The sequence below is a fragment of the Passer domesticus genome, chromosome 18 (genome assembly GCF_036417665.1).
Source record: "Passer domesticus isolate bPasDom1 chromosome 18, bPasDom1.hap1, whole genome shotgun sequence".
NCBI classification, from domain to species: Eukaryota; Metazoa; Chordata; class Aves; order Passeriformes; family Passeridae; genus Passer; species Passer domesticus.
This window is the reverse complement of record NC_087491.1, coordinates 5,201,854-5,229,207: the sequence shown is the minus strand read 5'-3', so window position 1 is coordinate 5,229,207 and position 27,354 is coordinate 5,201,854. Positions and strand designations below refer to the sequence as shown.

General features: G+C 43.8%; 2 long non-coding RNA genes across 2 annotated transcripts; one reads left to right on the top strand and one right to left on the bottom strand.

Annotated features, from left to right (window-relative positions):
• Nucleotides 1–8,440: 8,440 nt before the first annotated feature.
• On the bottom strand, nt 8,441–16,863 carry LOC135283368 (uncharacterized). The gene is made up of 3 exons (XR_010349165.1): nt 16,258–16,863; nt 15,938–16,091; nt 8,441–8,492 (listed from the first exon to the last, which is right to left on the bottom strand). It is a non-coding gene; the product is annotated as an uncharacterized LOC135283368 (long non-coding RNA).
• A 3,881-nt stretch (nt 16,864–20,744) lies between these two features.
• LOC135283160 (uncharacterized) lies at nt 20,745–26,778 on the top strand. The gene is made up of 3 exons (XR_010349027.1): nt 20,745–21,114; nt 23,741–23,870; nt 26,402–26,778. It is a non-coding gene; the product is annotated as an uncharacterized LOC135283160 (long non-coding RNA).
• The last annotated feature ends 576 nt before the right edge of the window (nt 26,779–27,354 follow it).

Below are 27,354 nucleotides of genomic sequence, written 5' to 3'. Positions count from 1 at the left end.
GTTAATTCCCAAGGACTCAACGATTAATGAACTAATCTTATTACACGTGCCGGGGGCGGAATCCTGGTAGATGAAACCTGAGCTAATGAATTAAAGCCCAAAAACTCCTTTGGCTGCATAAACGTGCTTTTAATTTCAGCTAACCTTTCAATAATAATCCTTCAGGATTTTTTTTCCATGATGCTTATGCTTTCTGAAGATATGTGACTCCTCTTGGATACAAGCTCCTTTGTTATTTTATTTCTTGGAAATATTTAGCAACGTCCCAATAACTTTCTTGTTAAAAGTGTATTTGCCTTTCCTGTCCTGAAGGTTGTAGCTGAGTTTTCCTCTCTCTATGGAAGGCCCTTGGCTTTTTACTGAATTTTTACTGCTGGGAGTAAACACAGAATAGGAGAAATGTTTGCCATATGTTGATATAATGGTCACATTGTGGGAGGGGAGCAGAGAGGAAGGCTGGGCCCCTGACATCATGGTAGAAGTGCCCTTTTTTCGCAGTTAAAAGTAGGTAAATAAATTATGGTAAATAAAAACCAAACTGAACTTTCACTGAGGACTTCAAAGGAAACCTAAATACCGTGTGATTACAGAGGTTGAAAAAAGCTCAGTTAACATTCCACAAGTTTAGAGACCTTGGTCAGGAAGACATTCACATTTGGAGCAACTTATGTTCACACAAGGACACCTAAAAAAAAGTCACTTTTTCCTGTGAATACATTAGATGCCATATTGGACACAGCAGAGGACACGCAGAGGGAGAGATCTTCAAATATCATTCCCATCTCTCTATTTCTGTTCAGTTCAGGTCCTTAGCAATCTCCTTTGATTCTCTGCCTGGTTGTTGTCCCTCAGAAAGCACACAATACTCTCTTAATCCTTCTGTATATTCCCATCATAAATCATGATTGATCTAAGAACCTGTACCAGAACATATTGATTAACCTGCTGCCTCGGTCTCTATTTGAAACAGTTTGAAAGTTTTGCTCCGGGAACATCGAAGAAATTTTATTTTCTTACTATGCAATAAAAGAGGTCAGTGAATAATAAACATGAATAACCCTCTTGCTCAACCTCATCCATCAAACAGACTGCCAAAGGATTGGTAATTTTACCTTGATTTTCCCTTCCCTTGCTATTTTACACCAAGACATCAGTTCCCACTGGTGTGCCAGAAGCCAGAGCTCTGCTGCCTGTCTCAGGTAGGGCAGTGGGGGGGAGGTTCTGCATCCCTGAACACAGCAAAGCCCACACAGAGCAGCACAGCCACGCCAGGCCCATCAGCTCCAACACCACTGAGGAAAACCTCTCACTCAACATTCTCTGTCCTGTCACACACATTTCTTTTTCCAGGCACACCATTACAAAACATCACTTCAAATTATATTCCCCTCCTACAGAATGTTACAAATAATTCTTTCAGGTGGGACAGTGGCCACCCCAACCTCTTCTCACAGGCACTGTGTGGGCAAGCAGTGGTTTTTGTTGGCAGCCCCAAGGCCTGAACCCCTGATGCTGGGAGGAAGATGGACGGAAAAGTCAAAAGCCAGTGCAGACTTTGGCAGGCTCGTGGCAGCTGACCTTCCTTGTGAGACCTACACACATATGGGTTTATTCCACATGTTGCTGTTGGCTGTTTTGGCTATTTTTTTCCCCTAGACTCCCCCTCTGTCACCTCCATAAAGTAATACATGAGTATGCGATACCTCAGAATTTGGATGGGGAGATTGCAAGGCAGAAAAACCCTGCTATTTTAAATTCTGTGGAAAAACAGGCTAGAGATTCTACGTTTAAATAAAGGTTAGAACAATAAAACGGTCGGGTTTTTCCACAGTAACTCTCACCTCAGACAGCAAATGCTGAGTAACCGCTCAGCCCTCCTCTCCTGCTCCCTCCCGCGCCCCGGCCGTGGGGATCTGACTTCTCTCGTGTTTACTGAATGTCTGCAGCGATGGCGGGGCAAAGCCACAAGGCTGCTCTCTCTTGGAGCCCGTTCCACTTTGTCACCACCTTAGAAAAAACACAAAAAGGGGGAGGGAGGCAGGAGCAGCCAGCCAGAGCCCACCCCTTCCACACGCCTGCAGCCGCGATGGGGCACGGCGGCACTGCCAGCCAGGAGCACAGCAAAGGATCCCTGTGGACTCAAGAGGGGTACTGCCTATTTTTAGGCAGCTGGAGTTTCCACGAGGATTCCTAAATCTCTAGTTTCATTAGGCTGTGTGGGGCTTTTTTAAGAACAGGTCATTTAAAGTTGTGGTTGCGCCGTTCTACTTCTTTCCCTTCCTCGGCGCGAGGCTCGGAATAGAAATAACAAACTGATGAAATCAATGTGTGAGCCCAGCATAGAGCAGGGATAAGGCCTGGCCTAAAGCTAAAACCAGGGTGAAGAACAAGGGTGAAAGTGGGGTATGGCCTGGCAGAGGGACAGGGTGGCAGTCGCTGATGATGAATGGTATGAGCAGTTCCTGGCCATGGCTGGTTGGTTCAGTGATGGACCTTTCCCTGCTCTGGCCTGTTTTTTCCAGGTCACAACAAAGTCAGATTTACCCACTCAAGCCACTCATGGTCCAAACCTGACTGTTTCCCATATGCACACGATTTCTGTACACTTTGAAATAAACAATGTACATTAGGCCCAAGCTCTCACGCCAAGAACTGCGACGTTCTCACTGGGATCTCCCAGTTTTAAGGCTCACACAGCACTTACAACTGTGCAGTGATTTGGCTTGTCAGCTCACTGGCATAGCCACTTGTGCACATTACCCTCCCGACCCCAAAATAACAAACCCCCCTCCCCCTTTTATTTTTCATCCCCCCCTTCCTTGACAAGGCTAAACTGTCTACTTACCGTTCCCCACACAGCAGCAGCAGCTGGGAGCATCTGGCATGGGACATATGGAATTTAATTTCCCGATATTTACATAGATTGAAACAATTCCGACTCCAGACTTCAGAAGGCCCATTGCAGCAGACCTCAAGGCAAAAGCTTTCAGTTAATTTCATTTTCCTCTTCTTCTTTTGGCAAATGAGCTGGGAATACCAGTTTAAAGTCTGCACGGGCCTTAGGATGTTGAAAGATACTCAAGTCCTTGATCTATAAGGCTTACAGGGTAAATGCTGCCTTTTTTGCTTCTGGGGAATCCAAAAGGACTTTTAAGAGCCCTAGCCACTTTAAAAATATCTTTTTTCAGTGACCTTGAGTAGATTTGAAACAGTTCATTTCAGAGTTTTGCACATGTGGCTACAGATAAAAGTTTCTTTGGGAAAAATAAAATAACTGAAGGCAAGTATTCGGTCATACAAAGGAGAATGAAAAGGGACACATCTAATGCTGAGTGCAGGGCCAGCGTTGCTGCTATGCTGCTGTTGAGCAGAGAGTTAAATGAGGACTTGCTCCTGAGCAAGACAGATGCTGTATGAAAATGGCAAAGCAAAAATGTGGCATTTTTGCATCTGAAGCACCACACTCCTCCAAAACAGTTGGTCGTCTTTACTTTGTCTGTCATTTGCCATCCATGACATTTCCAATAATTGCAGAAACAGAGACTTTAGAGGTGGCGGAGTCCATTATCAACAAAGAATTGCCAGGGATGGCAGCACACCAGTCCAGCTTTGCAAAATCCCTCTAAAATCCCTCTTGTAACAACATTTGAAGAGAATGGTTTAAAACTCCCACCTTATTTTAAGGACGTCCACAACAAATTCAACAGCTAGAAAAGCTGAGAAGACGGCTCGTCTTCTTTATGGCTATAAGCGACCAAATTCTTCAGATGGCAGTGGTGCAAATACAAATAGCAGCAGTATCACTCATGGAGCTCCTCCAACGTGCAGCATCTGAGGACCTCACACACTGAGTCGCAATTTGCCAATAAAATCCCAGTGGCTGAGCTAGGGAGATACTATGGTTTCCTGGGAGAGCTCATCCAACAGAAAATATGTCTTGCTGTATATGCATTTTTTAAGACCATGGCAATTTTTTTGAGTGCATCAGGACAAGCCAAAATAGGACTTGGATCTTCAAATTTAGATTCTGAATTTTGATCCTTATGCCAAAACATTTCTGCCAACCCTAAGGGCACCTTACTCAGTTCCTTTGAACTCCCCAAGTTCCTTTTGGTTTTGCTTCTTTGCTTGCTCAGCTCTGCCATGGAAAATGCTTTAACAACCTTGGAGTTACAGATGGAACTCAGGTCTCCTGTCACTGGCAAAGACAATTTTACAACGTATCAGGTTTTGGTTTTTTCCCCTCCTCCTTATCCAATGGCTCCTTCATTCTGATTCAGGGACCAGTAAAACCCACTGCCATACTGGAAAACTCACCCAGTGCAGAGGAACCAGCTCTCTGGTCAAAGATCTTTCTAGAAAAAAGATTTAGGTCTGAATTCTCCCAGGCAGAAAAGAAAGCTGAATGGGGGTCTCCAGCATCCTGGGTAAGCACTCAGTCACAAGGGTGGTATGGAAGGAAGGGTCACTTTGGGGGATCTGACCCACCATGAGAGTCAGGTCTTCTCTTCTTTTGTAAAAATACCAGCCTCTGGTAACTGTTCAGGTACAGCCATGACCAGTGAGAGTTTGCAAAACACAAGGCAGATTTCCACTTGTGCTGAATTAGAGCAACGGAGACTGGAAAGGAGTTTAAAATCCCCACTCCTAATTGCTTATTTAACTTGCTTGTTAAATTTGATTTTGTACTTGTGTGCCAAAGGATCTCCTTGTTATGGACTTCTAAAAAAAATCTAATAATATGTAGGGTTTTAATACTGTGTTTGTTCAACTTTTGTTGCTCTATTTAGGAGACCTTATTATACTTTTATTGCCATTAAAGAACTGTATACTCCTTATGATTATTTTACAGGGCTCAAGACAGTTGATCTGGATGCTGTCTTATTAACTGTACCAGGTGGTAGAAATACCATTTAATCCTCTTTAATATCAGTAATTCAGACTACATGGCAAGACTGACTTCAGCATCTCTCATACCCCTGGAGGAACTACATTATATCACTGCACAAGGGGTCAGAGATGAGAGTGCTTTTGGCAAGGGACTTTCACTTTGTAGATGAAACATCTTGATTAAAAATGATGCTTCCTGCATAACACTGCTGTTCTCAGCTCACAGTTTCCAAACCCACAAAAGCTGCTTTCTAAAGATGGGTAAAATGATCCCTCTATGGTTTATGTAACATATTTGCTGTGTAGTTTTAGGGTTTTCAGGAAGAAAGTTACTGGAGTACAGTCAGCCTTTTTGGACAGGTAGTTTAGCACCCAAAAGTAGTTGGCACTAAGGAGGAATAGAAAGCTGGAGATACCCCATGGCTGCGCTGAAGTGGATGCAGGAGATTTACACTCTCTATTAGCCTAGTTCCCAAATTCCATTTATAGCATTAATGCATTTGCCCTCAGAAATCCATCAGAGGCAAGAATTTTAGAAGCTAAACAAACACCCCAGGAAGTCAGAATAAACCAACTGAGAAGTGACTGAGAAACGCCTGTGTGCCTTCACTTCCCCCACCTCATTTGAGAGATACATCAAAGAGCAGAGGGAGGTCTCAAAGACACGTCCTTTCAGAGCATCTTACTTTTAGGACTCAAAAGCTGCATCTATTCCTTTTTGACCTTCAAACATCCCTTGAGCAACCTGAAACTCCCTGCCAAACACCCCGAAAACAGAGCAGGGAAGGAAATGCTCGTCTCCCATATTGGAGGCCCCTCACCACTTCCTCCCACAGCATCCCATGGGATGCCACGCCAGCCCCGCCACTCGCCCTGGATGGCGTCACAATGGTGGAAACCCCACAACACAGGCAGTCAGAACCAACCCCGAGGTATCCCCAAACATTCCTGTTTGTCCAAGAACAAGAAATTTGAGGCCAGTTTTCTGAGAGCCTTGAGCCCCAGAGTAGATGTGAAATGTAGACTCTATTTTCACAAGTGTTCAGCACGCAATCTGTGGAGCTCTTCTGAAAATCTGGACCTTATTTAGACGAGTAAATGAGAGCCAAGCTCTTTTTTAAAAAGAGGGTTTAATAGAAATGTCTGCCGCCTCCTATTCTTAGGCCCCTAAGTAAGTGGTGCTGGCTGTGGTGGGAGCTGCTGGTGCATGACTGGTGACTGGCTTTGTCATCCCAGGAGCTCTCCTGGGCTGCTGAAACGTTCATGAAAAAAAAACCCAACAAAAATGTGCACGGATGGAGCAGACAGGGGGAAAAAATCAGCTTCACGCTACAGCAAATGCTCAGTGAAAATGTTTGCACAGGTCTAATGAGAACTGGTTAAAAGTCAAACCCAAGTACTGCTCTCCTGGCAGCTGAACACGGATTACAAAATCCCATTGCCTCAGTTCACTTCAGAATTGTCTCAGCTACTCATTCCTGTATCAGTGGGAAATTTGGAAGTGACTTTGGATTTGCAGTTTCCTTTTGATAAATGTATTAAAAATACCAATATAACAGCTTTTTATATCATAATAAAAATACATGGAGTATTAAATCCTGCCTAACTCTTGCTGACTTGGAAGCAAGTTTGCATGCTTTCCTCACATCCAGATTCGATTACACTAACTCTTAATGCACAGCTTTGCCAGAAATGTTTTTATTAGAAGAAATTGCACTTGGTCCAGAATGTGGCAGCAGAAATGATCTCTGGCATGCATGGTAACAGGCTTTTTTCACCAATCTGAGATCTCTACATGGGTTTCTAATTTCACTCAGAATTGAGTTGAAAAATTGACTTTTGGATCAGCAAGAGATTGGACATGATTATAGGTAATGCTGGACTTTGGAAGTCTTGGACAAAAAACTTTTGGCCAATAGGCTTTTTGCATTATATTCCTCAGCTCTCTGCCAGAGTGTACTCACATTCACTCTGGACTTGCCTCCTCTAGTTCCTAGCATGTATTTTATTCCTTAAAACATCTTTTTTAAACCCTTTGTTTCCCAAAATAATTTAGTTGCATCTGGAGTTGTGCTATCTATCCCTAACAGCTCTTAGAAATATTGATAACTTGGTGAAGGGCTTTGAAGTAGCAGCTGTGAGAGATATTGCAGAGATGAAAAGAGATTGTATGATTGACTGTCTTGCCTTTTTTTTTTTTATTGGCCCACTTTGTACTTAATTTAGTCAATCAACCAGACATCTATCCATAGAGCTTTTTGTCCAAACACCTTTGGCATCATCCACAGACCATATAAAGTGACCCAATGATGGGTTTGAACAGTGAATGATGATTATTGCATTCATCTTTCCATCAGATGAATAATTTTAAATTAAAAGTACTAGAACCATTCTCATTGCATTGCTGGAAGTGAGTGAAAGCCAAGGGAATGTATCTCCATGCATTTGGCACAGTGATTCTTCAAATCTCCCTTGGACAGCAGTCTACTAACACTAAAAGGAGGCAGTTGCAATGCAAGACTGGAATTAACACAGAGCAGACAGCTCCATCTAAATCTGACTAAATTCTGCGTGGTTGTAGACTCTGAGGAGGCTGCAAGACCTGCAAGTAACTGCAAGAGTCATGTTGGGAGTTAAGATTAAAATGAAGGACAGATTGAGGTTTCTGAAACCAGACAAGGAAGCCTAGGTCTCAATCTTTCTGGATTCCTGAGGTGGGCAGAAGACACTTTAATTACATGATCAATACAGTTTCAAAGTAAGCACGGAAGCCACAATGACTCTGAGGGCACAAACATTATTTGAAGGGTAAAGCGAAATCCCGTTGAAGGAAAATGAGAGATCTCTGCCTCACAGAAACCAATCAATTCCTTCTCAGTCTCCTATGTGTTAAGTTTAGAAACATTTGAAGACATCTGAAATGGAAGTGCAAAGACAAAGCTGCCAAAGCTCAGCAATTTCCCAGATCCCTGAGAGACGGTGCAGTGGAGCAGTCGATCAACAGCAGTGAATTCATCTTCCTGAGGAAAAGCAGGTGCCTGAAACATGGCTTAGCTTGTTGAAAAATCATGGGACTCCTCTCATGCAGAACAAGGCTTGAGAGTGGCTTGTCTCCTTCTGCGCAGGCTGTTGCTTCCTTGGACAAATTAATGAAGATTTCCTTTTTCACTGAGAAAACTCTGGAGCCAATCTCCCAAGGGAGAAATTAGACTGAGATGCTGCAGCAGTGAATTCATAACCTATCCTGTCTCTACCAATTAAGCTGATATTCCATAATTACAACATCTACAGCAGAGAAGATAAAGGAAGAATATCAATGATTCCTGTTGATATTTATTTGTTTTTCAGAGAAAATCCTGATTTCCTGAAATAAAAACACTGCAGTGATAAGTTTCAGCTACACTATTGTTTTCAAAGAAGATCAAGATGGAATTCATAAATCTATTCCAGAATGCCCTCTAATATGATTAAGGTACCCACCTAGATTTGACTCAAGGCCCAGATAAAGAAAAGAAGACTCTGAATTTGAGTCATCTGAATCCAAGGCACTGGACAGTGATGGTTTTGGATGGATGTAATTGGATCCTTCCATCTCCCCCAACCTGAAAAATGTTGAAAGATTTAAATCTGAGAAAAAATGAAAACAAACATTAGAAAGTCAAAAAATGTTTTCTGTTAAACTGAGTTCTTATTTTTGGGCCAACTGTAACAAAAACATTGTAGAAGTGCATAAGCAAAGCCCAGGCTTTTCAGGCTGGAACTCATCACTGGTCCATCAAATCCAGGCCATCAGAGTCCAGTCTCTCCTGCAACACCTGCATCATGTACTCACCTGCAGAAATATATCCTTCTCCAAACAACAGCCACTGTGATTTTCAGCAGCTAAGTGATGCCGTCACAGTGAAATGCAGAGCAGAGGTGTCAGAAGGAATGACTGCAGAGCTCAAGAATTAGAGAAATTTAGTTGATAAGATTAAAAAAAAAGGCAAGCTGTTAAAAAGAGCTTTTTCCAATATGCAAAACCCTCTGACTTTGCATTCCCTCTTCCAATCTTTTTTGGGTTCTGCCTACTTGAGAAATAAAGTCTTTGTGGCAGGGGCAGTATCAGACCATACATCTGGAGCAAACAGCTCCATCCAGCTCAAGACTCCAAGTCTGCCCCAAGAAGTCTTTATATGCCAAAACAATACACACATATCCTTGGTCATGCCCCATGAGGTTTTGCTGAGGCGTTGAACAGAGACAGTGGAACTTCCTCTAAAATTCAATAGGATCCAGGTCCCAACCTCTTCAGGCACCTTAAAAATACCCCCTCTAAGTATAAAAAAGTCAATGTACTTTTTCCTCCACTGTTAATTTCTCTTATCCAAAATTAGTGCGGAGTTAAATTTTATGGACTACAGATTTAAGGGCAAACACATCAACAGAATGATAAAACATGTCCCTCCCAAGGTGTCCCTAATTCCCTGCGATTACAGAATGAGGACACTGCAGGTTTTTATTGCTGATGCACTCCAAGAGCAAGAAATTTTCTCTGTACTTATTGAGAATGATAAAGATGCAGGAGTGATTATTAACGTGCATCTCATGCATTTGCAATTATGCAAATACACATGCAAATGAAAGACAACCTTTGGGCTCCTGTCATGTTGCCAATGCTTCCCTCTGTGGCACAAATTTTGGATACACTCCTTGCTTTAATATCAGGCCTTACACACAGGGCTCAGATGCCATAGCATTCTGAGCACCTTCAAGACAACCCTTAATGGCACAGGGCACCCTGTGACTTCACCAGGTGCTCAAGGCTCTTCATATCATCCTCAAGTCTCTAAACTTCTCTTGGGCAGGTTAGGAGAACACATAACTTCCCAGTTGCAGGGGGATCTGTGAGGGAAATCACTGCTGAGTGAAGAGAAGCAGAGAGCAGTGGCCCAGTTTGCTGACTCTGACATCATTCAGATTAGTTAATGCTGTGGTTCCCAGTGAAGCTGGAGCATATGCCCACCTTTCTGTTTAATTAAGGCACAAAATGTAATTGGTAATTTATTTGGGGGTTCCCCTGGGATGCTGGAGAGCAGAGCTGCTAAGGAAGCCAAGGCTTTGCAGTGCTGAGGTGAAGCTTATTGGAATGCACCTCACAGCAAGCTGCCCTGGGTGTGCAGGAACAGCTCTCCTGCTTTCCCCCAGCCCAGGAACTGCTGAGGCAAGATTAACCCACATCCCAAAGGAATTTGCATTTATCCTTCTCCAGCCACACACACATAGGAAATCTTGATAAATGAACATGTTGTTGTAAACTTCCTGCAAGAACTGCTGCCTGTACATCAAAGTTACTGGACTTCCATCACCCCAGGGTGGGGGAGCCACTGTTGGGACAGACCATGATCCTCTACATCCAAAAGCCAGGAGGGGCTGGAAGCATGTCCCAAGCAGGGTGAGGGTGAGGGGCTGATTAAGTGACTTGGGCTGAGCCTTAAGTGGCACAATGTCCTCTCTTCCATTCTTCAGCTGTAAGCCCAGGAGGAGTTTTGCTCCACAAAGGTGGACTCGACACACAAATCTCGAGTTACAATTTATTCCAAAAGTTATGCAAAGCACAAGAAAGAAAGAGCAAAAGGCTTCTTGTTACAGCAAAGCAAGAAGTCCTCTGACTTTTAGTCACTGCTGTGGTTCAGTGATGTTACTCCTGAACAGGAGCAGAGTCCTTTGACTCAAGGAACAGTAAAAACAAAGTGAGGAACAAGCAGTGAGTAGGCACATGACGTGCTGGGATTTTTCCCTGCAATGCAGTCAGTGCCGTGCCTTCCCTCTCTTCAAGAAGTGTTGAAATCCAACCTGACTTGATTCCCATAAAGAAGTGCTAAATAGAACTCCCAGATCACAAATGTGCACAGAGAAAAGCACTGCCTGAGAGTACTTGCAAGGCGACAACTGCTAAAGCAGTCTCTGTACCAGTCTCCCACACATCCAATGCCTAAGGATCCCCCAGAAATCCTAAATCCCCCAAAAGGGAAATTTTCTTAAGGGACAAAACAAATCAATAATCAAAACAGGGGTTAAATACCAAAAGGCCTAAAGAAATTAACTGAGAAAACATTTGGCAGAGTATTTTAAAACTTTCTTTGGTGACTCTGGGACTGCAAGTGTGGGTGGAGGTGGAGAATAAGCCCTAAAGAAATCCTTTCCCAGCCAGTTATCTAAGAGGCAATGTCAGTGCACAAAGTTTTCTACTGTGCTCAGGACAGCAAGGGACTTCAAGTCCTAAGCCAGGGCCAGGAAGGATTGTGCAAGAGTCCTCTGGCCCGTGCTCACTTTGTCCCTCTCATCACAGCACCGGTGGACCAGCCTCTTATTTCTCTGGGGTCAGAAATATGCTAAAAGTTTCTTTTTAAAGTGACCTGGATCTGGGAAGAGCTCCTCTCTCATCTCCCACAGTTATGCCTAATTCCTGCATATCTGGAAATCTTCCCTTGCTACTTTAAAGCCAGTAATGCCATTTCTTTCCCTCACAGTGCCGGGGTAACTAAGAAGACTTCCACACTCCCCCCATCCCATCAGCTCAGGTAAAAACAGATCAATAAAATTAGTGCCAAACTGAAAAAAGCAATCCACATCCTTTTCATAACTTTCCCAACCATTCACCTTTTAATGCTATTAACAGTGAGGGCTGTTGAACCACATCTCCTTTCTCTTGCTTTCCCCTGGAACTGCCACGGTGCTTCTAGCTCCTCCAAGGGTGTCACCACCAGTGACTGCCCCATCATCCATCAGCAATGCACAAACACATGGGGGAAGGAGGGAAAAAATGCAGAAAAATAAGCCAGGAGCCAAGAAACCCTTCTCACACAAAGACCAGACACGCTGCTGCCAACTGCACTTAGTCAGGATGGTGTCTTCCTCAGCTATGCAAAACAGCTGAAAGGAGAACACCATGCACCGGCCAAAATTCTTCATGTAACGGGGTGTCATCAGTAAGGCCAGAGACACCAGAAATGTGCCAGATGACACCAGAATTTGACCTCTGAAGCACTGGCAGGCACCCGTCAAGACAGTCCCTTGGATCAACGTAGCTCAGTGTGTGCTGAGAAAGTTGTCATAGGTTGAAATTCAGAAGAAACTGGCTCCGTCTGCTGATAGCCTTTGTTGAGTCTACACTTCACAAAATATGCAGTGGCACCATTCAAAGCATGAGCAGAATAATCCATCCTTAGCATATGCCTGAGTAAAGGAGATGATTTTACCCTCACAAACCCAGGTGCAGCAGTGGCACACGCTTGCTTAAAAGTTTCAAAAATGTACTGCTTGCTATAAATCAGGGCTTGAAATTCTAGATAGGAAAATATCCCACTCTTACACTGAGCATCTAAGAACCTCTGTCTATTAAAATTCCTGTTTTGCCTGTGTCCCTTAAAAATATACCAAGATGAGAAGAGAAAAAACAGTGCACAAACCAAGATTTTCAAAGCTCTTCCTGATCTAATTTCAAGAAGTTATAACTCATTGCTTGTTTTTTCGAAAGATCTCGGAAACAACCAGACTTTTTTTTTTGGTTCCATGCAACCAACTCCATTAGTCAACCATTTTTCTTGTCCCAGCAAATAGTGTAGAGTGCTGAAACCATGAAAACATACAGATGGTTTCAGAACATAGGGCTGGGAAACGCCAAAGTTATTTTCATCAAAGCAGTTGAACTTTTATAATTTTCCCTTTAAAAAAAAAAGAAAGAAATAATCAGAACTTTAAACGGAAGCCCCCCATCTTCCTTCCCTTTCAGAAGTGTTTGATCCGGTCCAAATCGGCCGGCTCAGCTCCTGCCACCTCCTGTTGAGACATGACCTCACGTTCATAAAGAGCCTCTAACATGCAATGCCACACGGACTTTGCTGGAAAAAAAATAAAACTTCGGGAACCAGAACAATGTCAACTTCAGCCTTGCAGCTCTTTCACGTTCACTTTCAAAAAGGAAAAGTAACAAGCCTGGGAAGCTGCATTACCGCAGGCACGGGTCCCTCAATATGCATGTGAACTCAAGTAACCTCCTATTCATCCAGGCCCTAAAATAGGAAGGCACAGTTCTGGACAAGCATATTGATCTGGATTCCTGTAACTATCCCTTTGAAACACAAATAAACTATTGTTAAAAAACCCCAACAGATCTCAGTGTGTGCTCTGGTTCCTTTGCAATGTGTACTATCTGACTACAATCCATCTTGGCAGTGGAGCAGCTACGCAGACGTTCTTCTGAGCCAGCTCTAATGTAAAGGGATGCCAAGTATGTCTTCCTTTTGTATTTACAGTAATAGTCTCAGCTTTCCCCACCGCTGGGAGTGCTGTTGGGGATCAGCTGGCAAAAGTACACTGATCTAAAAGGACCACTGTAATTCCACTTGAAGCTGAGCTGTTTTGCAGGGGTTGTCGGCAAAGACCTTCTCCCACATTAATCTACAACAAGTAACGTCGTGGTGCTGTCACTGGCATGGAGCTGACAGCAAATCCTGTTCCTGCCTCCTCCCAGGCTGGACTATCTGTTGACAGACCCCTGGCCTCAGTCTGGCTCTCTTACACTGGTCTATATTTGGAGCGAGGCTCTCTGGCATGTCTGAACTGTGCTGTCTGCTCTGGAAATGGAAAAACAAGGGTGATCTATCACAGAAACGGGTGCTTTGGAGGGGCAGGTACACAAATGTTGGAATCAAAGAGTGCTAGAAAGCAGCTGGGGTATTCTGGCCTCCAGGAACCATCAGGGAGCGGGGAGGGATGCGGGATGTGCACCCTATCACTGAGAAACCTGCAAATAAGGCTGGTTTGTGGTAGGAAAATTCACAAACTTTAGGGCTGCTTCACTCTGTAAAGCCTCAAGCAGGCCTCCAGCTGCCCTGACAACACAGCTGGCAGGTCTCCTTGAAGCAGCCAGTGCTGCCAGGGACAGCAGCACTGACAGACAGACAGGCCACTGATTCATACGCTGACTTAGAATATCTGGGAATAGGAGAAAGGTGTGCTGCTGATCACAGAATCCCAGGATGGGTCAGTCTGGAAGGGACCCTAATGGGGTCATCTGGCCTCAACACCCCATGCAGGTAGGGTCATCTCAGAGCACAGGGCACAGGGTTGAGTCCAGATGGTTCTGGAATATCTCCAGTGAAGGAGACTCCACACCCTGTCTGGGCAGCCTGTTCAGGGCTCAGACACTGCACAGGGAAGAAGTTCTGCCTCTTGTTCAGGTGGAACTTCCTGGGTGTAATTTGCTGCTGGCTCCTCTTGTCCTGCTGCTGGGCTCCACAGAGCAGAACCAGGTCCCTGCTCTGAGCCCTCCCTGCAGACACTGAGACATTGATGAGGTCCCATCCCAGTCATCTCTTCTTGACCATCTCCTTTAAGACCTTAATTACACTAAAAACAAAAGCTAGGGACCAATTTTCCTTGAACTATGGATGGGCCCACAGGTGTGAGAACTGCCCCAAGCAAAGCACCTGAGGGGCTGCACCCGACAGACTCTGGGTTTGCCTGCAGGAGAACAAGCTGCTGGTGGAGGCTCAGATTTGTCAGATTGTGGAACAGGATTAGGATTATTATTTTTCACACAATGTAAATGAGCAAGTCTGCTCTAGATCTTTGGGGACTTGCTGCAGCTCTCTTGCACATCTCTGTCACATCTGCCCAGATGAGTATTGCATTGTCTCTTAATAAAACAGATGGAAGATTACTCTGCATAGGAGCCTGAAGGAGGGAGAATTTATTTTATGTTTCCAGGATATATTCCTGGGTGTCAAAGCTCTGCCCAAGGCACTGTTAAAGACAAAGCAATCACTCAAGTCTGTGGAAAAGAATTGCAAGGAGTGATTTCCCACTGCTAGCAGCAAACTCAGAGAATTTTGGAGTACAGGAAGTCTGAAATCATCATGGAATCACAGAATGGTTTAGTTTTGAAGGAACCTTAGAGGTCATCTCATTCCAACCCCCCCTGCCATGGGCAGGGACACCTTCCACTATCCTAGGCTGCTCCAAGGCCTGTCCAGCCTGGCCTTGGACACTTCCAGGGATCCAGGGGCAGCCACAGCTGCTCTGGGCAACCAGGATGAAAGCTTCCCACCCTCACAGGGAAGGGTTTCTTCCTGATATCCAATCTAAATGTGCCCTCTGTCAATTTGAAGCCATTCCTCCTTGTCCCATCACTCCATATCCTTGTTAAACATCTCTTTCAGGCTCTCCTGTAGCCCTTTTAAGTACTGAAAAGTGCTCCAAGGTATAAGAAACCAGCCCATAAACTCTCCCTTATAACAGGGCACAACCTTTCTAGGACTGCTGTCTTCTCAATGCTGTAGAATAATGAACAGTTTTTGCCACAACGCTAAAACTCCCATCAGGATTTCAGAAGGACTTTGTTTGTTTTTTTTAACGTGATAATTCATGTAAATAAACCACCCCTCATGACCATTTAACTTTTAACTTATTATACCATTATCCTAATTTATATTTTGTTAAGCCTTAGGGGATTTAGCTGAGAGCACAGATCCATTGCAGCAAGTGCTATAAAGGCACAGTAGAAAGCAGTCCTTGCTTCAATGAATTTACAGTCTGAATAGACAAAAGGCAGGAGAAAAGCAAAATTATTCTCCAGGCCCCACCAAAACAGCCAATAAACTTACCCTCACTTCCTGCTGACTTGTGCTCCAGAACGTCAGCTTTCATTAAAAAAAGCAACAACAACAAAAGCCATTTCTGGCTCCTGTGGTTGTAAAAAGACTCATGAAGACACATTAAATCAGTGCAATCTCATTCACCCAACTATGCAAATGACTTCAGAGAGAGACACAGCCATTCATCTCTGACAGGGAGCAAATAATTACATATTTCTGCAGCCCCAGAATTCTCCACTGCAATCCAGAAACTCTTAGTCTGTATCTCCCTGTCTTACTTCATCCAGCCTGAAGTGGTGACTTATTCTCCAGTTTCTCCACCCCAGTCCACAGGAATATGCATATTTTCATCACCATTGCATGCAGTCAGGGACTCAAAGCTTTGTCACAGCTGCTGTCCTTCTTACCTTCTGTAGTGGAAGCACAGCACAGTTGGAAGAGGAGTCAGAAATTAACTGGAACCAAGGCCCAGTGGGAATGTGCAGAGAGGGGGAAAAAGCACCAAGGAAAGCCTCCACTTTCCACAGCAATATCCCCTCCTGAGAGCATGAAATTTCCAATCTTGGAAACAAAGGGATTACATGGAAAGGAAACAAAGCATCATGGAATCACAGAATGGTTTGGGTAGGAAGGAACCTTAAAGATCATCTGGTTCCAACCCCTGCCACAGGCAGGGAAACCTTCCACCAGACCAGGTTGCTCTGGGCAACCCGTGCCAGGGCCTCACCTCCTATTTGTTCCTAATATCCCATCTAACCCTGCCCTCCATCAGCTGGAGGCCATTCCCCCTTGTCCTGTCACTCCATGTCCTTGTGTGTCCTTGTCCACTGCTCAGGTTTATACCAAACAACAAAGAAAGAACCTTCAAGCATGCCCATGTGCAAACAGGGCTTTTGTGACTTCAAAGTAAGCTCTTGTGCCAAAACTTGATCTTCCTGAATGAAACCAGTGGTGTCCTACTACCTCATCCTCTTTCCCAATAGCACATGTTGAGCATTAACAAACTTCCCATGTAAGTTCTGAGAGCACAGACAGATTTTCCAACAGAACCAAACCCCAGTCCTGTCTTCTCATCTTGAAAGGACGTGGCCAGTCAAGGTGGTGTTGGGAATACTGAAGGTTTGGGAGCAGATTGGTGCTTCCCCCACCTGCTGGCATGCTCCAGGCAGATCCAGCTCCGAGAACTTCACCTCCCCTGCCAGCAGGAAATAAATCTTGTGGTTTTAGAGTTGGAGAGTGAATCCATATTCAGTTAGGAATTTATGGTGACTTTATGGATCCCACAAATGCTTCACTACCACCATTTTCTGGAAACTGTACAATTCCTGCAGTTCATTCAGTGTGTTCAATTGCCTTTTTTTTTTAAGGGAAGCACTTCTAATTGCTTTTTTACAGATATGGGTTTCTGTAACAAATAGAACATGTTCATAGTATATAAAATGTTACCATTGCCTTTTCAACTATATATAGCTTTAATAGCCAGTTTTAATTTGCCCAGAGTATTCATCCCAAAGGGTCAAATCTGTCCCTCCTGTGACTCAACAGATGAACACCAAAGTGTATTTGACACAATAATCATGTTGTTATAATTCAAACAAAATTTTCCCATACAATTCCTACCATCTCACAAGGGTCCTTTCCTCTCAGCTGCAGTGAAATGTAGCACTAAGCACAAATACCTGTGCAGTCTGCTGTGATTTACAGCCCTGCAAACAACTGTTACCAGCCCCTGCATCCCCATGGCTGTTTGTTTGTTGTTGGGTGGGTACTTTTTGGCTTTAATATTGCATCAGGTTGTTTCACTCTTTCCCTGGGAAGCATTTGTACACGTTTCTGCACCACAAACACTGCAAAGCCAGTATCAATTTTCATCCCCTCTATTAGCCCCTCTGGTACCTTTACATTAACCCAGAATGAATCACTGGCCTCCCAGTCATTTCTTGCTATATCCAGCATTTGAGAAACGGTGTAACTCACATTTTAGAGCAGGCCTGGTTCCTGCAGATGAGTGTGATGGCTTACACTTCCTGTGAGGACTCAGCCCCTCCACACAACCCCTGGCAGCTCCTTCCATTTTTTTCTCCCAGCTCTGCATCCTGTGTGCTGCCAAAAAATCTCCACTGCAGGCAGTGCCATGCACAGAAGAAATGGTGAGGTGACTCCAGTCCTCCCAGCAGCATTATTTGTTTCCACCAAACAGGGGCATCTTGGAGTGTCAGCTTTCAGGGCCAGTTTGGTGTCCTTTTTCTATCCAAATTGCTTATCTTTGTCATCAGCCCATGTCACCCTGTACAGAGGGAAACACGTGTGCCCTGTGATGGGGACAAAACCAGACAAAAGGCTCAGCACACACAAGATGAGCCAAAGTTTAACAAGCTGTCCACCCATGGCACACTCTGGGCAAGCTAATAACAAAAAAGAGCCCTTAAATACCTGTATTAGAGTAGTAAAATGTGAGTTTTGTTTAGATTGTAGCACACTCAATGCCTCTTTCCCACTGGTGGAAGGACTGTGGGAATACACAGGATGTATCAGCGACCTGAGAATTCAGATTCTACTTGATCCTGGCCGGCAGAAAAGAAAAACCCAGCAGTGTCTGCTCTTCTTACCGGGGTCCAGAGCAGAGAAAAACCCTTGACAGTAAGAACTGAATATTTGTTGTCTTCCTCAGCATCACCACCAGGTAAAGACCCGTGTCATACTTGTTAAATTCAACATCTCCTCTTGACCCTAGAAATGTCACCCTCAACCCCCAACAAACACTGTCCCAGGTGACTTTTCCCCTCACTATGGGAACAGTAGCATGAACACAGAGAGCCACTAAACAACCCACAAAGCTGGAGGTTGTCTACTAGGTGTGTGCCCTTGCATACCAGAACACAACTGAAAGGAAATTCAGTCACTATTTCAGGAGCAACGAAAACAGCAAAAAGGAACAAATTCATTTAAACAAAATAACAGGGCCTAGGAGAGAAAATACAATTTTTTCCATCTTCCTGAGCAGAAGTCTCCTTATTTCATTGGCCTTACTCACTCTCAGAAATGCTGTTATCCCCACTTAACTCGTGAGAAACTGGGGCATAATAGAAGTTGTTTTTGAAAGGCCGTGCAAGGTCTGTATGGCAGAGCAAGAATAAAATATTTACGGTGTTAAACGCCCAGGCCTTTTTTCCTTCAGGCACTGGTGTGCTGAGGTATTGACTTCTACAGCAAATCAGCCCTGACAACTCCAGTAAATCTGTCTCATGACAAGGGTATTAAGATCAGCCCACTACAAAACATAGCATAAATCTGTCCCCTACAGTCTGAGGAGAAGGTGTGGATTTGGGTATTAAAATCATTGAAATCTCCCATTAGAGACCCCCAAGCCTCATGAAACCCATCTGTTCCTCTCAGAGCCTGACTTTCAAATCTCTGAGGTCCACACAAAACTTAATTTGAATTAATACATTTAGAAAATACAAGACTGAGATTCAAGAAATGCAGCTTTGGTCCACAGTTTTGGCATGATTCTTGTGTTGCTTTTGGCCAAGTGATCCCTCTCTCCTGCCAGGTTGGAATAGCTGCTGTCTTGTCTCCTTAGCTCCTAAGTTCTTCATGGAGAGGTTCATCCCTGCAGGAATACACAGGCACCGGGGCTCAAACCCTGAATGGGAGGATCTGGGAGTCAGGTCACTTAAAATACAGCTTGAAATTACCTCAGACACATTCTGATATCCCACAGAATTCCAGTGTTAGCTAAGGTTTGGATCAGGGGTTTTTTTTGGTGAAAATTCTGGCTGGAGTCTCACAGAAAATGCCTGAGGGCTCCCCACGATGAGGAGCCAGTGTGAAGTGAAAAAACATCATCACTGAGCCCACAGTGGTGCCTCAGCCCCTCCAATGCCACTGTGCCTCCCTGAGCCCTCTCACCTGCACAACACACCCAGAGCCAGGGGCAGCACCTTTCCAGGGGGTCCAAGGAAACCACCCAGCACATTTCAGATGAATGTGTTGCTAGGAGTGTAAACTGCGTTAAAGAGCCCGTGTGAGTACTCCACTGGTAACACACTGCTCACATTTGTCAACCCAACACAAATCCATTTGAGTGGAATTCTTGTGGCCTTTTATTTATGAGGGGAAAGTCTCCCCCATTCTCTGGGCTGATGAGAGCCTCTGCTTTCCCTTCTAATCTTGACTGCCTATTATTAGCAGCCCCATTTATAGAATACCCCTTTGCCTTATATATCCCAAGTACCCCAGTTTTCCATGGGCACGTGGCAGGGGAAGACACAGAGCACTCAATTAGTGGCATTTCAATGTGCCTTTTGCAGCACACTCCTACACTTGGGATAATCTAATTACACAGGGCAGAAACCTCACACAACCATATATTTTCCTTAGACCCTGTTGCCACCAGCTACTTTTACTCCTCATTGAAACAGAGTCCCCCTCTTTTTTTTTTTATTTCTTCCTCCTTCTTTTTTTTTTTCCACATCGTTAAAAATTTATTATTTAGACTGATGATGACATCATCTGGAAAGGGACCCAGGCTGTGGTCATCAGGGCCTTTTTCTGCATTACAGAGAAGCAGTTTCTCCTCTCTCCCTTGCAGATCATTAATTTTTAAAATAGGGCTTTGCTTTAAATATATACAGCTCATTTTGCTTTCAGCTGATGAGTCAGAGGAGCTGTCTTTCAACCAGGTCAGGTGCCCCCTGTGCCATGATTCCTGCCCAAATCAGCAAGCACAGACCCCAGGGAAGCTCTGCTTCAGAGCTCTGCAAGGAACAGGAGGGAGTTTCTGTGTAAATAAACAAATAATTGTATTTACAGGCTGCCCAGCTTTGCTCTGCCATTCATCCCAAAGTGGTTTGGAGAGCAAAAGCCTGGCCCTGCAGGTGCTCCTCAGGGATGGGATCTCATCAGCTTTGCCTGCAGATATTTTGTTTAAGGGAAGGCTCTGAAATACATTACTTCCACAAGGAATGTGAGCAGGTTTTAGCCCCGTACGGGTGTATTTCACCACAGCACATTGAGTTTTCATAGGGAATCTTCCATGAATCCTGACACTGCCCTTTTCAGCACTGTGGTTTCCTTTCCCCTGCAGGCACCAAGTGAGGTCTCTGCATTATCTGGAGGATTACACCAGGGGCTGAGAAAGCACATGTTGATTGTGGGATGCACTGTTTGCATCCTAAACCACATCCTTTCCAACCAGGTGGAGCAGGCAGACAGGCACGGGAGCACCTCTGCTCTGCAGGCTGGCTGGGAGCAGCAGCACCCCTGAGGCAGCACACAGAGCCCTCTGGGAGATGATGCCATAATCTGACATGGGCACCTCACAGTGGGACCAAGGATGGAGCAGAAGGAGCCTGGAAATGGACAAGCAGCAAGGAGAGGCTGGACTTGATCATGAACATTTTTTCAACCTCAATGATTCTGTGATTCTGCGAGCTGTATGTCTGTAGTGCCCTTGTTTGCAGGGAAACACCTCTGTCCCTGCAGAGCCCATCATCCAGATCTTGGCTTGATGGAAGCAGGAGCTCTGGGTAGCAGAACTGCATTCATCCACCTAAACTTTAATTCAGCCCTTAATCTACAGGTACTGGTTGTTCCTTGTATTACCTGGAGGGAATCCACAATTTTTCTCAACTGCAGCTATTTCTTCACCTGTTATACACACAAATCCCTGCAAGCGTTTCTCTATTTAAGGCAGTATTTTCCTGCTCCTTCAGATAAATCAGATTTTATCATCCCCCATGCATATCCAGGTGTTCACGGAGCACATGGAATCAGGATGGATGTGCAGCCACCTTGGAAACACTTTAACAAGGCATAGCAATTGAGAAGGAAGGGACAAGATGTATCTTATCTGAATAAGGATGCAGGACACAATTAGAGAACTGGGTGTAAACACCAGTTACATTTAGACACCTACCTTAGCCTACATTGTGAGACTCTTTTACATTTACTGATCAGGAAAAAAACCAAACTTCCAGGAGAGAAGTAAGAAAAGAAGCTTAATTTAGATGTACTATGCCTTCACAGACTCAATGGAGAAAGAAAGTGATGGAGAGAGCCTCCTAAATAAGGTGTTATAAATAGCTGCCATCAACACATAGGAGAGACTCACTTGAATATGTGTCTGACCAGGGCAAGATTTGCTCATCCAGCACAGTGAAAGCAGCCACGAGTTCTTTAATGAGTGCAAGTGGCTTCAGCTTTGGTTTTAGGTTTACTCCAAGCACAACAGCAGCCCTCAAACTGTGCTGGTTCACGGGTTCAGGACAGGTCCGTGAAGAACAGTGCTCCCCATTCAATCGTGTCCAGCTATTACCCTCTTTAACGCCTTGTTTTTCACTGAATTTTCCACATCTTAGAACAGGCCCATCCCTTAACTTATGAGCACTCAGAAGCTTTGAAGCCCTAACATGGAATGCATGGGTTTTGGTTTAAGGAAAAGGATTTGATAGTCCTTTATTACGTTATTGTATTATTTTCCATAACTCTCCAGTAGACAAGGAAGGCTGTCAGAGCACGTACATAGAAACCAGTGTCACACTCCTCTTCTGAGAAGCAAATGAAAAGGTCAGAAGTATGAACTGGCTGTTACACTGACATGTGTTGTAATATTTTCTTGGCCTCAGTGATCCAGTAACACCGTTCAACAAACTCTGTCTGAACAATCCACAATGCGTTGCTCGCTCTCTAAATCCTGCTTTCCCCTCCAGCATCTCCACCTGACTGCTTGCAGGTCCTCAGCTCCTGCTCCACCCTCTGAGCTTCCCAGGGATGAGCTACAGAGCATGCAATAACCCTTCCTTTTGGGCTGAAACAAAGCAAAACGGGTGGGAGATGGAGATGAAACAGAGAACAAAAGGAGACAGCACAGTCAAATATGTTTCAGTGCACTTAAAAACTACAAGAAGTATTCTCCAAACACAATTTCTCCAGGGAATAGTAAGGGCAGTGAAGGGAGGGTAAAATGCCATATGGAAAGGAGCAGCCTCTATCAGAGTACAGGTAGGCTCTATACTATGGACATTTAAAGGAAAAGAAAATAAAATCTCTAATTCAAATGATAGCAGTGCACCCCTTTCAAAACCCAGCATTTTATCTTTACTCCCTGGCTCTGATTCTCCTACTGACTCCTCAAACTTTAAGTCCCTCTTTCCTAGATATCCTACTACCTTCCAGAGAGGACCTCTACCACCTCTACTATCACCCCTCTGCCCTTGCCCAGGGCCTGCTGTTCAAGCCCTCTCAGCCCCAGTGTGCAGGAGCCCTCCCATTATCTGCCGTGAGCCTGTGAATTGGGTCCTAATTGTGCTGCTGGAGGAGAGAGGAAGGTTTTATATGCAGCAGAAAGAAGTTAAAATGAATTAGATTATGGTCATATTAATTCAGGGCACCCACCCAATCCTTTCATTAGCTTGATTCTCCTGCTTCTGTAGCAATCTATAAATGTTACAAGCTTTAAATGCTCTATGTACTTTAAGCTTTACAGGAGACTACTACTATTAACAGTTCCACAAGTTGGGAGGAAAGGGAGATGCTATTCAGGGTTATATATGAGCCTGTCAAGGCCATGAATGTACAATCTTATGCTAAATGTTCCCAGAACTTGGGATGAGGCTTCCAGATACTTCATCTCAAACAGCTCCCAAGGTGACATCTAAGGCAACATTTCCAAGACTGGTCATGTCCCACCAGCAGTGTGTGTCACTTTCCACCTTTTTGGCCATTGCTTGTCTGGAATGAAGACATCACTGAGTGTGACCACGTTCCAAACACCAAGCGATTCAGCCGAACTCTTCCGCCTGCAGCCCAGACAACCACAAGCGTGTGGTTTTCAGGAGAGCTCCTTGAACTTCTGAACTCTACTTTTTTTTCTCTTAGGGGGGAATTAAGCGGACTTAGTCACACAGAGCTTCAGTCAAGGGTCTTTGAAGAGAGAAGTTGGCAGTGATAACACTCTGTGTGGATGTGTGGGGAGGCATTTTTTCCTCTTAGTCCTTAATACCATGTTCAGCTTCTCAATGAGAAATAAAACAGGGATGAGGGCAGCAGCCTTCCCATGGAGATGAAATCACTTCCTAATCACTGTTGGAGCCTCAGCAGCAGGAGACCATCAGGTCACAACCTAATACCTTTTCCAGTCATAAATTTCTAGATATGTCTAATAATGGGTTATCTCAGTTTACTGGAGCTGGGCTTTTGTCTGTTAGTTTTTTTCAGAACAGTCTTATGGAAAAACAACTTCTTCACAGACAGCACCAAGAATTTAGGGGAGCTTTATCTCAGCCACTGACCAACCATAAATTTCATATTTACACCTATATCCAGATGAGTAAACAAGTAAGTGCAGTCATTTGAAAAGTCTAATCTCCATTAAATTTTCTATAACTGAAGATGAGATGGAAGTACATCAGCATCAAGTCTCAGCACGCTTTCCAGGAACACAACTGTGCTGCTTTTTGTTACCTTCCATAAACAAATCAGGACAAAAATTAATCAGCAGTAGTTTCTCTCCCATTTTATAAATGGAGAGCATTTCTCCAAGCCAATGCTTTCTGTCATTACCAGTGGCTGCATTATAATCAGATGCCCATTCTCAACCTTCCACCTCAAGAAGAGAAAGTCTCAAAACACCAGTTTCAGAGTAGGGTACGTTTCGTAACCAAAACACACAACTGCTATAGAGGAAAAAAACCAGAAGCACTTGCTCACAGTAATAACTATTTTCCTTTCCTCTTAAAGCAACACAATGAAGCAATTACTGTACTCTGGGCTTCCAAGGGCTTCTGCAGCCAAAGCAATTGGCTGGGAGGCTCAGAGAGGGCTGGAGCTGTGGCACAAGGAAAAGAAACAACTCCTACCAGATATGATTCACTGACAACAAAAACATCCCCATGGTACCTCTTGCTTTTCATGGGATGAGGGCAGGTTTTCCACCAGTGGGGTTTTTCAGATTAGAGGAATTTTTCTGTAATGGGAGTGATGACATAGGTGTCAGTTTGAAAATAGGAAGGACCTCAAAAATTACAGCTAAGCTGGGAGTCTCCTTGTACCTGAACCGTCACAGACCCTCAGAAAACTCCTTGTGGTCCCAGGAGGACACCCTGCATGGGAAACCCTTTAATTTACTTGGGAAAGGAGAATACAGTCATGGGTAATTATCTCTCTGGAATTACGGAGAACGTAACGGAGAATATATGAATAAACATAGACTGGTCCTTGTTAGGAGTCTATTGCTGGACACTCGGCACAGGGAACCAACCCATTAGACCAAGGAACATCATATAAATTAGAAATAGATTAAAGAACATGGTGTAAATGTATTCTGTCTCCAGGCAACAAATTATGTGACTCATCAGACCCACTTTATATGTATATATTCTAAAACATGTCTTCAGTTCCGATGGCCTTTGGCACACAGCTTTGCTATGAGTGTGCCTCTAAATCTGTATTTGTTTTAAAAGTATTAAAAAAGCAGAATTGGCAGCAACTTCTCCATTTAGCTTGCTTGGCACTTTCTTTTAGAAAAGGTTCATTAAGTCTTTTTTTTGGAAACTTCGAAAAATTATGAGACAACTGCTATAAAATTAAATTGAAGGACAGGCAGGTGGGAGAGAAATACTATTACCATTTTTCTCCATGTCAGCAGGCACTAATAGTTCAGTGTTTTATATTATAACACATGAGCTTTCGTAATTGTCTCCCAGAGATGAAAGTCTGATGAGACAGAGCCGAGGCTGGGGGTGTTTGAGGTTTCTGCCTGTCATCCTGTGGAAGTTTTCTTAATATCCAGGTTGTTGTATCACAGTGGGGAGTCTGATTCCGCAACACTGGATGCAGTTAAAGGTTGTGTTGGCCTGACAAATTATTCAATTATTGTATAATACATTTGAAGCAGGATTTCAACATGAGGTTACGTGTTTTTGTGACTTTGACTCACACATGGTGCTCCCAGCTCACGATGAGTTCAACCAGAGATGTGAGTGGTTGATGTGTCTTGGAGCCAGACTTTTTTAAACCATCACTCAGTGGGTGATATTCTTATGAACAACAGCAGATCATTTCTTCTACCCCCCAGTCATGCCAACACAATAAATGGAATGGTCATTTTATACCCAAAATGTGCTTTGGAAGAGTAAACAAAGAGAAGCATGAAACTAAGATACAAAATGTTAATATTGTCTGACTTTTTTTCTTTTTTTTCGTTTTAACAGACAACAGAACAATGCCAATAAGTATAAACACTAATTTAACTGCCATTTCAAATTAATGAATTAATCAAAAATAATAGGTTTAGATTAGGTAATAGGGAAAAACTACTTCCTGGGAGGGTGGGCAGGCCCTGGCACAGGGTGCCCAGAGCAGCTGTGGCTGCCCCTGGATCCCTGGAAGTGTCCAAGGCCGGGCTGGATGGGGTTTGCAACAACATGGGACAGTGGGAGGAGTCCCTGCCCACGGCAGAGGTGGGGATGAGATGAGCTTTAATGTCCCTTCCAACCCAAACCACTCTAGAATTCTATGTTTCTATGAATCTGCCATGTAACAAAGGTCTATTAACCCCAAATTTCTAGTACTGGATAAAATCAGACCTAGACAGAACAATTCATTAAAGAGGAACCCATGGCATTGGCAGGAATAGTACAGGGTGTTGAAATAAGCTATGTTATTGCAGCAGTTTTAAAGACTGTTATCTTATAAAAATACAAGGAAATTTAAGAAATTAAAACAGCATACAAAAGTTAATGCTAAAAAATTCCATTGCACACCAACACTTTCTATCCCATCTGACACTGCTCACAAATTTTGTACACTGAGGAGTAGGAAAGCAGAGAAAATGGGAAAATATTTTCTTACTTTTTTATTTTCTCCAGATCTCATCATTTTGATGGTATTTAGAAGAATGGGAAATTTCTATCACCTCAGCTCATCAGCTAAACAACAGTCAATGTAGCCTAAACTTGACATTTTTCATCTGTGGATGTTTCCCCCTCCTAAAACAGATGTGAAGGACCTAAAAGATTCTCATGCAAATGGCTACATCTTTCTTTTATACACTTAATTTTGAAAATAGTACCTTAACTGAGCAGCAAGAATCCCACCTGTCTGTCACCAACACATCACCTGCTAATGCCAGATTGAAGTGGAGCAATACACAGCTCTGTCTTAAAAGATTTTCTGATTCATTAATGCTTATGCTTTCCCTTCAATAGCAAATATCTCCTTTTGTCTCAAATAAACACATGGAAATAAAGCCACTCTTAATGTCAATAAATTACATTTTGTGTACTTCATTCTCATGCCGATGGGAAAGATGTTGTGAGAAGAGTAGTTTGAGAATGGTCAAAGAGAATTGCAATTAATCTGCCAGAAAGAGTTATGGTAAATATTATTATTATGGTTATTAATGAGTTGTAAAGCACTGTAAATCTCCATGACAGTAATTATGATGTTTTGTATATATAAATTTGGCATTCTGCATATACAAGCACTTGGGCTTGAACTCTTCCTAGATCATTAGGAAATTAGAGGTCATATCATCGGTCACTTGAAAAGTAATTTCCTGCAGATTTTCAGGCCATTCTCAGATTTATCCTTGCTGTAAAAAGGTATCAATGATTTCTCCCCAGGCAAAGGAGCTCACACAGAGGCTGTAGTCAACAGCCTTTGCAGAGCAGCCACCCAGCCCTGCACACGACACTGGGCTCTGGATCTCCTCTGGCCCAACCAAGAGGAAAAACAGGGTGGGTGCAGCCTGCCAGGGATGAGGAGGTGCCAGGCTGAGGGGCCATGTTCATCTTGGTAGAGTTTCCCAAAACAAACTGAA